A 13,945-nucleotide genomic window follows, 5' to 3' on the forward strand; every position below is an offset into this window, starting at 1 on the left:
AGGACTGGCTCTCCTACATTTGCTTTCTTTTTTTTTTTTTTTTTTTTCAGATGGAGTCTCACTGTGTAGCCCAGGCTATAGCGCTATAGTGCCATCTTGACTCACTGCAACTTCTGCCTCCCAGGTTCAAGCGATTCTCGTGCCTCAGCCTCCCGAGTAGCTGGGACTACAGGCGGGTGCCACCACGCCCAGCTAATTTTTTTGTATTTTTAGTAGATTTGGGGTTTTACCATGTTGGCCAGGCTGGTCTGGAACTCCTGACCTCAGGTGACCCGCCCGCCTCAGCCTCCCAAAGTGCTGGGATTACAGGCATGAGCCACCGTGCCCGGCCTGCTTTCTTGTTTTAAAACCAGAACAGTCCTGATTTAGACAAAGAATCTATCCCTGACTTCTGTTTTAACACTCAGCAAGTAGTTATGAAAGATGTTTTCTTGCTCAGTCTCATTGGTTGTATTCAAAGTGGAAGTTGAGACCAGCCTGACCAACATGGTGAAACTCTGTCTCTACTAAAAATACAGGGTAGATAGAGCTCCCTCTCCCCTCTCCCCTCTCCGCTCTCCCCTCCCCCCTCTCCCCTCTCCCCTCTCCCCTCTCCCCTCTTTCCACGGTCTCCCTCTGATGCCGAGCCGAAGCTGGACGGTACTGCTGCCATCTCGGCTCGCTGCAGCCTCCCTGCCCGATTCTCCTGCCTCAGCCTGCCGAGTGCCTGCGATTGCAGGCGCGCGCCGCCACGCCTGACTGGTTTTCATATTTTTTTGGTGGAGACGGGGTTTCGATGTGTCGGCTGGGCTGGTCTCCAGCTCCTAGCCGCGAGTGATCCGCCAGCCTCGGCCTCCCGAGGTGCCGGGATTGCAGACGGAGTCTCGTTAACTTAGTGCTCAATGGCGCCCAGGCTGGAGTGCAGTGGCGTGATCTCGGCTCGCTACAACCACCTCCCAGCCGCCTGCCTTGGCCTCCCTAAGTGCCGAGATTGCAGCCTCTGCCTGGCAGCCACCCCGTCTGGGAAGTGAGGAGCGTCTCCGCCTGACCGCCCATCGTCTGGGATGTGAGGAGCCCCTCTGCCTGGCTGCCCAGTCTGGAAAGTGAGGAGCGTCTCTGCCCGGCCGCCATCCCATCTAGGAAGTGAGGAGCGCCTCTTCCCGGCCGCCATCACATCTGGGAAGTGAGGAGCGTCTCTGCCCGGCCGCCCATCGTCTGAGATGTGGGGAGCACCTCTGCCCTGCCGCCCCGTCCGGGATGTGAGGAGTGTCTCTGCCCGGCCGCCCTGTCTGAGAAGTGAGGAGACCCTCTGCCTGGCAACCGCCCCGTCTGAGAAGTGAGGAGCCCCTCTGCCCGGCAGCCACCCCGTCGGAGAAGTGAGGAGCATCCTCCCTCCTCGTCCAGGAGGGAGGTGGGGGGGTCAGCCCCCCGCCTGGCCAGCCGCCCCGTCCGGGAAGTGAGGAGCCCCTCTGCCCGGCCAGCCGCCTCGTCCGGGAGGGAGGTGGGGGGGTCAGCCCCCCGCCTGGCCAGCCGCCCCGTCCGGGAGGCGAGGGGTGCCTCTGCCCGGCCACCCCTACTGGGAAGTGAGGAGCCCCTCTGCCCGGCCAGCCACCCCGTCCGGGAGGGAGGTGGGGGGGTCAGCCCCCCGCCCGGCCAGCCGCCCCGTCCGGGAGGGAGGTGGGGGGGTCAGCCCCCCGCCTGGCCAGCCGCCCCGTCCGGGAAGTGAGGAGCCCCTCTGCCCGGCCAGCCGCCTCGTCCGGGAGGGAGGTGGGGGGGTCAGCCCCCCGCCCGGCCAGCCGCCCCGTCCGGGAGGGAGGTGGGGGGGTCAGCCCCCCGCCTGGCCAGCCGCCCCGTCCGGGAGGGAGGTGGGGGGGTCAGCCCCCCGCCCGGCCAGCCGCCCTGTCCGGGAGGGAGGTGGGGGGATCAGCCCCCCGCCCGGCCAGCCGCCCTGTCCGGGAGGTGAGGGGCGCCTCTGCCCGGCCGCCCCTTCTGGGAAGTGAGGAGCCCCTCTGCCCGGCCAGCCGCTCTGTCTGGGAGGGAGGTGGGGGGGTCAGCCCCCCGCCCGGCCAGCCGCCCCGTCCGGGAGGGAGGTGGGGGGGTCAGCCCCCCGCCCGGCCAGCCGCCCCGTCCGGGAGGGAGGTGGGGGGGTCAGCCCCCCGCCTGGCCAGCCGCCCCGTCCGGGAGGGAGGTGGGGGGGTTAGCCCCCCGCCTGGCCAGCCGCCCCGTCCGGGAAGTGAGGGGCGCCTCTGCCCGGCCGCCCCTACTGGGAAGTGAGGAGCCCCTCTGCCTGGCCAGCCGCCCTGTCCGGGAGGGAGGTGGGGGGTCAGCCCCCCACCCGGCCAGCCGCCCCGTCCGGGAGGGAGGTGGGGGGGGTCAGCCCCCCGCCCGGCTAGCCGCCCCATCCGGGAGGTGAGGGGCGCTTCTGCCCGGCCACCACCCCATCTGGGAGGTGTACTCAACAGCTCATTGAGAACGGGCCATGAAGACAATGGTGGTTTTGTGGAATAGAAAGGGGGGAAAGGTGGGGAAAAGATTGAGAAATCGGATGGTTGCCGTGTCTGTGTAGAAAGAGGTAGACATGGGAGACTTTTCATTTTGTTCTGTACTAAGAAAAATTCTTCTGCCTTGGGATCCTGTTGATCTGTGACCTTACCCCCAACCCTGTGCTCTCTGAAACATGTGCTGTATCCACTCAGGGTTGAATGGATTAAGGGCGGTGCAAGAAGTGCTTTGTTAAACAGATGCTTGAAGGCAGCATGTTCGTTAAGAGTCATCACCACTCCCTAATCTCAAGTACCCAGGGACACAAACACTGTGGAAGGCCGCAGGGTCCTCTGCCTAGGAAAACCAGAGAACTTTGTTCACTTGTTTATCTGCTGACCTTCCCTCCACTATTGTCCTGTGACCCTGCCAAATCCCCCTCTGCGAGAAACACCCTAGAATGATCAATAAAAAAGAAAAAAAAAAAACAAAGTGGAAGTTGAAGAGTTTTTCGCTCAGGGCGAAAGGTTTCCCTTTTTTCAAGAAAAAAGAAAGGGATGAGTCATGGAATACTTTTGGAATATGAAAACAGAAATAGTTTACCTCCTCTATGGTTTTATCTGAGGAGCTTGAAGATGTAGAATATTTAGCTCCCAACTTTAGCTCACTATCCTGGTTTCTACCCCAATGCTAGATTCTGAAACAGTCTTGCGAGAGTAAAAGTCCAGGATGTAATGGTCTGCTCTGCCCTTATCCAGGCTCAAAGAAAGACATCTTATATGTGTGTGTCAGAAGATTGAGGATTGGTTGGTAATCTTTACACAGGAGCCTACGTCTGCAAGTGGGCTTATGTGGCTCTCTTTAATTACAAAGTAGACTAGGTATTAGCAATTACCCTACTCAAGAAATTCCACTAAAGAGTCTCGTCCTTAACAGGATTGCTGTTCCGTGTAGGCCACTTTTCCTTCTGTGAATCCCAGCCCAAGTCTTGGTGGTGATTCCTCCTCCAGCCCCTTCATCCTTTCAATTTCCACACCTGGTATCTACCAAAAACACACTTCTGAGCTTTTGCAGAGTGCCACTTTATTCCACGGAGGCGGGAAGCTTGTAGATGGGAATGTGTGTTGCTCTAAATTAATTTCCTACACATGTTCCCTCATGTGCACAGAGCATTTGCATTTTAAGCAAATCTTTTCTCTCTCTCTCTCTCTCTCTCTCTCTCTATATATATATATATATTTTTTTTTTTTTTTTTTGAGACAGAGTCTTGCTCTGCCACCCAGGCTAGAGTGCAGTGGCACAATCTCAGCTCACTGCAAGCTCCGCCTCCTGGGTTCACACCATTCTCCTGCCTCAGCCTCCCGAGTAGCTGGGACTACAGGCACCCACCACCACGCTTGGCTAATGTTTTGTATTTTTAGTAGAGACAGGGTTTCACTGTGTTAGCCAGGATGGTCTTGATCTCCTGACCTCGTGATCCACCCGCCTCAGCCTCCCAAAGTGCTGGGATTACAGGCGTGAGCCACCGCGCCCGGCCTATCTTTTCTATATTTTATTGGTCATAGTATAATTTTACCTGCAATACAAATATAACAGTGATTACATTTTCTTTCTAGTAATTGGCTGTAGGAATCACATACTCTTATTAAACTCTTCCTGTCAGTTTATACTGCACAATAACTTTAGTTTATCACAGTGCCTACATGCAATGCTACCTGATACCCGCTCCTGGAAAAGAATTTTGTTCTGTTGTGCTTACTTTGCTCTTTTCTGTACAAACTCCATTTTATGTACTTTTATGATTTATTGGCATTATGCAGCCCTCTATCCTCCTTTCCCGACCTGGCTCAGAAACTTGGGAGTGATGTGCGTTCTCTCCCTTTCTAGTTGACTCTTTCCTGGCTCCTTTACTCTTCCTTCTCCCCATCTCCTGCTTTCCTGTCACTGGCTTCTCCAATCTGCTTTTTCCTCTTGCTCCCCCTTTGCCCAGTCTTATAGCACCCTCTAAGAAATGTGTTTTGCAGAAGGAAGGTCTCTGTACACTGTTATTACTTTCTTCTTTGGCTGTGTTTTTAGTTTTTGTGTCATTTCTGGGAACTCTGCTACAATAACATTCCATGAAGGAAAGCTCAACATTAGGGAAATGAGAGAGGAAGCTGGGGAAAGAAAGAGCAGAGGGAAGATGGAGAGGGGCTCAGGGCGGACCCCAAACAAGTTAACATGAGGCATCTTGGAGTGAACTCTACAAATAAACACACTTTTTACAATGTTTTACTGTTTACAAAGTAGTTTTCATATGTTACCTGATTATCTGGTAACAAATATAGGCATGCTTCTTAACATTTTAAAGATGAAGAGACTGGAGCTACAAATTAAGAATAATATAAACTTTGATGACGCAGCTTATAAAAGCAGAGTTGGGATTTGAGGCTTTTGACTTCAGCTCTCTTTCTCTTTCCACTATTCCACAATGCCAGGAAGATGAAGGAGTTGAACTCCGGGAGAATTCAAGTCACCTTTCACAAGGCTATGTTTTCCATAGGTTCAAAAAACCAAAAAATCCAGACTTATGCTCTAGTTTATCATGATTAATTTTTCTTGTGGTAAGAAAATAATTTAACCATTAGGTTTGTTTGTTGTAGCAACAAGAAATGAATTACTTTCCAAACTGGGAATATCCCTTTGTAGCCAATGAAAGAATGAGTACAAGTGTGGAGGAGTAAATCTGCATAAAGATAAATATAAGATAACTTTAGAAAATTCTTGAGACATTGACCGAGTTTTGGACCTAATTTCTAAATGGGCAGAAAGCTCTCTTTTAGAACAGCTTCTCTGCAATCCTGTGTAGAAGTGGGAAGATGAACATGGAGACTATTCAAGGCAGGGATGGTGGACTTAGTGGGTCATTTTCACTTTTTTGAGTTTCAAAATCTTACAAATTATATTATTTTTGGCTCTTTCTGTGTCTTTGAGAACTGCTCTTTCTACCTTAAATCACCTCCAGAATCACCAGGGCAAACAAGAAGCTTATTTGAACTTCAGGTCTCTAGAAAACAGACTGCTGTGTCATTGCACTTGGAAAGCAGTCATTTAAAGATAGTTTTCAGGCAGGTGAAAGACCAGCACAACAAACTGATAAAACTGCCTCTGTCATTTGATCTCCTGCAGCCATTCTGGAGAGAAGACATTCCTGTTAGGAACCTGAGCAAGAAGCTCTGGTCAGGAGACTTCTATTTTATTAGGATCCTGCCCCAAGTTAGAGGTCAAGTTACGACTCCCCTCAAAATTACTCTGTAATAGGCTGCATTACATAGAAAATTCCAACAAAGCACCGGAATGTCTGAGTTAAGAGAGCTCTTTGTACATTAAGAAGAAAAATAAAGTTCAGCAGCATAATCCTATTTCTAAACCAAATCTGGATAATACTAAAGGACTTCCAAATAACACCATTTAACTATTTGCGAGAATTATAAGAGTTTGCACTCTGAGCGATGTCCCGTCCCCTGCCCCCCAAACCCCAATAGAAGCAAAGCAGCTAGCAACACTCTACCTCATAAGCTTACTATTTAAACTGTGCAAAGGTGAATAAAAAAAGTGAGAATAAAGAAGGTGATGTGGGAAGATGGCAAGGAAATGTCCCATTCTTAAACACCTTTTAAAAAAAGAATTGTAATCCCAGCACTTTGGGAGGCCAAGGCAGGCGGACCACGAGTTCAAGAGATAAGACCATCCTGGCCAACATGGTGAAACTCTGTCTCTACTAAAAATACAAAAATTAGCTGGGCATGGTGGTATGCACCTGTAGTCCCAGCTACTTGGGAGGCTGAGGCAGGAGAATCACTTGAACCTGGGAGGCAGAGGTTGCAGTGAGCCGAGATCACACCACTGCACTCCAGCTTGGCAACAGAGTGAGACTCTATCAAAAAAAGAAAAAAAAAAAAAAAAGAAGTGTAATGCCAAGATTTGCTCAAAGAATTTCCTGAATTCCATGGGGACCTAGAGTCCATTGACCCTGACACCTTCCACTACCCCACATGGCCATTGTGTCCTCAATGCCCCTCCTTAGCCAGGTTCCATTTGCAGTCCTTGCATACACCAACTTATTTGCCTCTCTCTCCTTTCAGAGTACAGTATGTGCCTGGCAATATCCTAGGTATGGTTAAAACCAACTCTCTGCCTAGTTTGTGCTTAAAAGTGTTGGGGGAAAACATGCAACCATGCTGACCAGACACACTTTAAATTCACGATCATTCATGATTATGGGCATCTTGTGGCCCTCCATGCTGCCTGGCTGTTCTTTTTTTTTTTTTTTTTTGAGGCAGAGTCTCGCTCTGTTGCCCAGGCTGGAGTGCCCTGGCATGATCTCTCTTGGCTCACTGCTACCTCCTCCTCCCGGGTTCAAGCAATTCTCCTGTCTCAGCCTCCCAAGTAGCTGGGACTTTACAGGCACTCGCCACCATGCCTGGCTAATATTTCTATTTTTAGTAAAGATGGGGTTTTGCCATGTTGGTCAGGCTGGTCTCCAACTTCTGACCTCAAGTGATCCACCTGCCTCAGCCTCCCAAAGTGCTGGGATTACAGGCGTGAGCCACTACGCCCGGCCACACTGCTTGGCTGTTCTATCACATTGCACACGCCCCTAGATGGCTCGTCATACCTGTTCCCCCCTTTTACTCTCAGTGGGTCACCTTGCTTAACTGTTTTCTTAAAAATTTCTATGTACTCCTATTACCCCAATTCCCACAGGACTTACATCAGTTTAGACCTTGGAAGATGGCACCCAGCACTGGCTACATGCTCCTACTCTAGTTGTCATTTACCTCAAGGGCAGCATATTTATTGAAGGTTAAAACAATAAGATAGCACTGTCCTAGGCATGTTCCCTGGCAGCAGTGTCCCTCTGCCTCGTGTTGCTGTGCCTCTATTGCTTGAAACGTCAGTAAGTGAATGCAATCCTGTTTAACCCAGGGTCCTGAGCATGTGTCCCCCGCCCACACTTCTGCTGAACTACAGTTCACATGTCTCACTGGGACAGTCTGGGAGGATGCTAGCTGTACAGACTGCTGTTGCTTCTCACTGCTGTTATTCTATCGAGCCGTCACCCAGAGACCTGCCCAAAGTTTGCAGGTGCATGTCCAGGGGTAAGGTGGGACCACACAGTTCAGCACCTCAGTAGGACTGTCCCCCACTGAGTCCTGCCCTGCTTTCTGCCACCTCCCCTGATGTCTGCCAGAAGAAGAGGCCATGCAAGAACTTAGGAGAAAAAAACAGTGGGCACATTCATAATGGCTACCATTTACCAAGTATCTGTTGTGTGCCAGGTGCCTTACATGCATTCACTCACCTAATTCTAACAACTGTATTCCAAGGTGTCATTACTCTCATTTTATAAATGAGAAAACTGAGGCTTAGATTATGTAATATGCAGAAGCCTCACTGCTAATAAAGGGTAGAGTCTGCATCTGGACCCAAGTCTGCCTGAGTTCAAAGCCTATGTTCTTTTCGCGACACTACTGCCTATTCATTTATGTCAAAATGAGAGCTTAGAGTTCACTGGAGACCATCAGTATGGGTCTCCAGGTTTCTTAGAATGCTGTGTGCTACCCAAATATTTTATTTTCTTCTGTTAAGTGCAACACTTTTTATTAATACATGCAATTATATAAAATCAGAGCATGAACATGACCTGATAAACTTTGTATTTATTTTCATTTCAACTTGGACATCTAATAGGCATCTGAAACTTAACACATACAAAACCAAATTCCTGAAGACCAACTCCCCACTAAACGTAGCTCATGTGGTCTTCCCCAGCTTAAAAAATGGCAACTCCATTATTCTAATTGCCCTGGCAAAAAAACCTTGGTGCCATCTTTAATTCTCTTTCTGTCATAGAACATCAGAAAATCTTGAGGACTCTACCTTTAAAATATATTAGAATATATTTTCTATTGCTGTTACTACCCTGCTCCAAGCTTCATTTTCTATTGGCCTGGATGATGGCAATAACTTGTTTCCTACCTCTTTGTCTCCTGACAGCCTTCACTCAACATTATGATCCAGAGTAAGCCTTTAAGACAGAAGTCAGCCTTCCCCACTCCCACGGCTTCACACGACTAGCCTAAAAAACAAAGATAGAAGTCATATCGTATCATCCTTCTCCTCAATATCATGGATTGGCTTCTCGTATCACTCCAAATAAAATTTCAAGTCCTTAAAAAGCTTATAAGGCTATATATCATCTAACCCCTCCTTCCCTATCTGAATGACTTCTACTTCTCTCCACTAATCTCACTCTGTCCACACTGGTCTCCTTGTTTTCAGAAACATATTACGACTACTTCTGCCTCAGGACATTGTGTTTGCTGTTCACCCTGCTAGGAGATCTCTTCTAGATACCCACACGGCTTCTCCCTGGCTTCCCTTCTATCTCTGCTCAAATATCACTTTATCAGTGAGGCCATCCCTTTAATAACTGTGGTAGCTAGTGTCCAAAAATGGCCCCCTAATGAGCCACATCTTCCAATATTCTCAGCCTCATAGAGTCCTCTCTCCCTGAATCTAGTGATCCCTGTGACTTGTTTTGACCAATAGAATGTAGTGGAGGTGATGCTTGCCTGACTTCCAAGGCTACATCATAAGAAGCCTTGCAGTTTTCACCTGGAGTTTTTGGAATATTTGCTTCAGGAGAAGCCACCAGCATGGGAGAAGCCTGACTACTCAATCCCACCATGTTGTGAGAAAGCCCAAGATAGCCACATAGAAAGGTCATGTGCAGACAGAGTGATGCCTGGCCAGACCCCAGTTGTTCCAGCCTTCCCAGCTGAGGGGCCAGCCATGTGAATGAAAAAGCCGTTTGGAATGTCCAGCCCATTCAATTATTCAGATAACCCTGGCCTGATTTGCCATATGACCGCAACTGTTTACCCCAGGGAACCTACAAGATCATACATTTTTTTCTTAAAATTTTTTTTTTTTTTTTAATTTTAGAGACAGGGTCTCACTCTGTCACGCAGGCTGCAGTGCAGTGGCACAGTCATAGCTCACTGTAAACTCAAACTCCTGGGCTCGAGCAATCTTCCTGCCTCAGCCTTCTGACTAGCTGAGACTATAGGTGCATGCCACCACACCCAGCTAATATTTTTTAACCAATAGGATTTAGGGTGTTTTGTTGTGTGGCAATAGATATCTGAAACAGAAATCAATATGTTACAACCCTTCCCCCAAATATAATGACACTCCGTATCCTCCTTAACTTGCTGTATTTTTCTCTTGTTGCATTTACCACCTGGCTTACTGTGTATCTACCTATTTGTTATTGTCTCCCTATCCCCACTGGAACGCAAACTCTGGGAAGGCAGAGACTTTGTCTTATTCATTACTGTATCTTGAGCGCCTGGAATAGTGTCTAAGATAGGCCCTCAATAAATATTTGTTAAATGAAGGCATATATTTAATTTAATTTGATAAGTTTGCTTTTTGTAGACATAGCAAGTCCATAAAAAGAAAAGACAAATTAATTTAAATTGCCCATGCTGAAAGCCTTCCCTCTTATGGACACAATATCTGGAGATGTCTAAAATACTGCGATCTTTGCCTTTCCACTGAAGCATACCTTCCAAGGGGAAAGGAGTAAGATTCTGCTCCTTTAATACATACTGACCTCAGGAGAAAGGGACTAGAAATGTATGGACTGAATGTCTGTGTGCCTTGCAAATTCATATGGTGAAATCCTAAACCCCAATATGATGGTATTAAGAAGTGAGACCTTTGGAGGTGATTAGGTCATGAGGGTGAAGCCTTCAGGAATGGGATTAGTGCCCTTATAAAAGAGACTTCAGAGAATTCTCTAGCCCTCTTTATGCCATGTAAGGACACAGTGAGAAGATGGCCATCTATGAACCAGGAAGCAGGCCCTCACCAGACATCATATCTTCCAGCACTTTGATCTTAGACTTCCTAGCCTCCAGAACTGCAAGAAATAAATGTTTGCTGTTTAAGCCATCCAGTCTATGATATTCTGGTATAGTAGCCTGAACTAAGACAAGGAAAAAAACAGGTGTCAGGCAGATTCCAGGAGAACATCCCTTAAACATAACCCAAATGGAGATGACTATCAGAATCATCAAACCCTGTTGAGGAGCTCTTGTCAGTATATCTGTGCTACACAGTGTCACCTCTCCCTTCACTCACTTCTGGAAGGACTCAATAATTCCTCCTCATTGCACAAGCACTTCTTGAATGCCTAGCCACTCTCTTATGATAAAATATCCATTCCCTCCTTTCACAAAATTAGTCAGAATAAAGAAAAACCATTGGGTTGAAAAACTTTGAATAGAATGTTTAAAGTGATTTAGAAGTTTGGACACAAGAATTTTGTTTGCGTTAAAATAGTTCAAGATCTCATCTCAACCACTTCGTGGGAAAATTGCTAGCATAGAGATGCTTCAGCTGTTAGCTTTGTTGACCTTTTTGTTTTGGCACTTCTGGAAAATGGAGGAAGGGGCTGAAGCTCATATATTCTTGGAGAAATAAGGCAAACAGCACAGCTCAGGTATGGGCTGGTGATGTGGCATTCTGTGTCAAGTAAGGAACACTCTGCCATCTCCTGGGCCTCAGCTTCAGATTTCTGGACAGCACCTTCTCAGGCAAGAATACATATTTTCCCATGCACAAGGAAGAAGGCTGCCCAATCCATTTAGATTCATATGGAAAGAAAAGAGACACTGCCTCAAACTCAAAAGCAACAAAGCAGGCAGAGATGAAGTACAAGCTCAGAAACTCATAATAATTGCTTTACTAACCAGAATATCTAGTTAGCTTCTCTGCTGGAAATATCTGCAGTTAGGTTTTCTCAAAGTGCTCTTCATGATCCAGATTAGCTACAAGTTTTACTTTTTGTAAAGGGCCCAGTTGGGTATTTTTTCCAGAACAAAGGGTGAATGCAATGAATAGTCAAGTTTTTACCTTTCTCTAGACTGAAAAATTCTAGCTTTAAAATAATAGCTTTTCTAGATTATTTCAATACCCTGCCCTCCCCCTTCCTTTAAAAAATAAATCTTATAGGTTAAGTTTGGGCATCTGGTTGAAAAAACCCCATTTAAAAGATTAGAAAATTGAGAGTTAGAGAGACTTAACATCAGCTAGTACATGAGCCAAATCTTCAGATACAAAATCCATGTGTTCTCCATAGTGGAACACTGTAAAATTAAACTACCACACACTCACAAAGCTTTTTTTTTTTTTTTTTTTTTTTGAGCAGAGTCCTGCTCTTTCACCCAGGCTAGATAGTGGCATGATCTTGGCTCACTGCAACCTCTGCCTCCTGAGTTCAAGCGATTTTCCTGCCTCAGCCTCCCAGGTAGCTGGGATTACAGGCGCATGCCACCACTCCCAGCTAATTTTTGTATTTTTAGTAGAGACAGGGTTTCTCCATGTTGCCGAGGCTGGTCTTGAACTCCTGACCTCAGGTGATCCACCCGCCTCGGCCTCCCAAAGTGCTGGGATTACAGGCGTGAGCCACTGTGCCTTGCCTCACAAAGCTTCGAAAAACACTCCTTAATAAGGCCTCAAGGATGAACATGTCCTTGTGTATTTGTTTTCTGTGAAAATGAAACTAGTCTCAAATCTCCATGCAACTGTAGCTGGAAAAATAAATATTGATCTAGTTTCCTCTTATAATTCTGAATTTTAGTTCATAGGAGCTTAGAGTTAGAGGCAAACTTTAGACATTATTTAGTCCTAATCCATCACAAATTGTAAGAAAAAACTCAAAATAGCTTTATTTAAAACAAAAGTATCTTTAGGTATAATGCTATTTTCACACATGATTGATAAATTTATTAGGATGAAAATCATATTAGAATAAAATATCTTTGAGGCTACAACTCGTCCTTTTTATGTGAATAGCAAAATTAAAGGTTTAAAATATATGCTAGGATGAAGATGAAAAATGTTATTTTCGGAAGACTGGAAAGTACAATGAAGGTTTGGCTTTCATACAAGGTTTGGATTTGTTTTTTAGATTCTTCCCAGTAATTAGATTTAGGGTTTAGAGTATCTCATGTGACTCTCTTATAAAAACAGACATTTTAACCAAGCACTGACATGCAAAATAAAAACAAAAACCTTTTTCCTTCAGGGACTAGCCCAGCTACAGTTGGAAGTTCAGTAATGCATCTAAACATACATAGTAATTAAATCTAGCTTCCAACAAACTTAAAGTTAAATTTTAATTACTTTTTATGGCTGGGTAATAAATTGTATGTAAATGAGTCATGGATGGAGACCTTAGTATATATAAAATGTCAAAAACCAGTACTGATTGATATACTGAAAAGAAAAGAGGCCTTGAAAATTTGTATTCTAGATCTAACTCAGCCACAATAGCTCCTTAACCAAATCATTCAGCTTTTCTGGGCCTCGGTTTCCTCATTTGTAAAATATGATAGTTACATTTGGTAATTATAATTAATGTTTGTGTGGTGTTTATGTCTCTAAAGCTCTTTCCTGTGTATGATCTGACTTCATTCCTATAATTCTTGGAAGTAAGAAGGACAGATACTTTTAGTATACAGATGAAGAAACAGCCTCATAAAGGCTAAAATATATGATCAAAGGCACACAGTTTGTAAATGGATTCAGACTCAGATGTTCAGACACAATTTTGTGTAGATAGACACTATACCTACCACCTCTAAAAGTCTGATATAATAGAGTTGTGTTTAGTCATTACTCAATTATAACTAGACTTTTAAAGTACCTTAAACACTATTCAACAGGTACACCATGTTCTTTTAGCCTGCAGGACTGAATGCTCTTATGGTTTCCCTGCAGGAGGATCCAATTAAATGCTAAGTTAATAGCCAACTTTATAGCCAAGCTAATAGAAAAGTCACATTACACTGGCTCCGTCTTGTCAAACCAATCACTTTTAAGACTTTGTGCTGATTTATGTCCCTGATATTCACTGTAATCTCTGGGTTACTGTAAAAATGCATTCTTCCATTGCTCAGTTACTAAGATGTGTTAAGAGTCACAACAGTAGCCAGAACACCAATAAGTAAATAATGTAAAGAGTATTCAAGTAGTTTAAGAAATGATGTTAGTTATGTGTCTCCATGCTCTCACCCCAGATATTTAACCCCAGGCATTTGGTAAATCATAACAAGCCATTATTTTCGCAGTTCTTGATTTCCACTTGAAGTCAAGCCAAATATTATGTTCATTTACATTTGCATGGCATACTTTTGTATCTTTCAAAGTGCCTTCACATTCATTATTTCATTTTATCTATATAAATGCTAACATGTAGTTGAAATTGTTCTCTGCGGTTGCCAAAATAGCTATTTCTTTATTTATGTTTTGCTTTTCTGTCTGTTTTTATCCCATCCAGGCATTTAAAATGCTAAAGAATGAACAAAACTGCAGTGTCACAGAACTTCCATGAAGACAATAGAAGGATGAATAGTAAAGTGTGCTAATC

The 13,945-nt window shown here is 45.6% G+C and overlaps 1 long non-coding RNA gene across 1 annotated transcript in view; it reads right to left on the minus strand.

Annotated features, from left to right (window-relative positions):
• Positions 1-8,147: 8,147 nt before the first annotated feature.
• Positions 8,148-13,945, minus strand: part of LOC107968623 (uncharacterized) — a 47,798-nt gene continuing 42,000 nt past the window's right edge. Inside the window, exon 3 of the long non-coding RNA XR_010151698.1 lies at positions 8,148-8,581. This is a non-coding gene — a long non-coding RNA (uncharacterized LOC107968623). The remainder of the gene's footprint in view (positions 8,582-13,945) is intronic.

The sequence above is a fragment of the Pan troglodytes genome, chromosome 16 (genome assembly GCF_028858775.2).
Source record: "Pan troglodytes isolate AG18354 chromosome 16, NHGRI_mPanTro3-v2.0_pri, whole genome shotgun sequence".
Classification (NCBI taxonomy): domain Eukaryota; kingdom Metazoa; phylum Chordata; class Mammalia; order Primates; family Hominidae; genus Pan; species Pan troglodytes.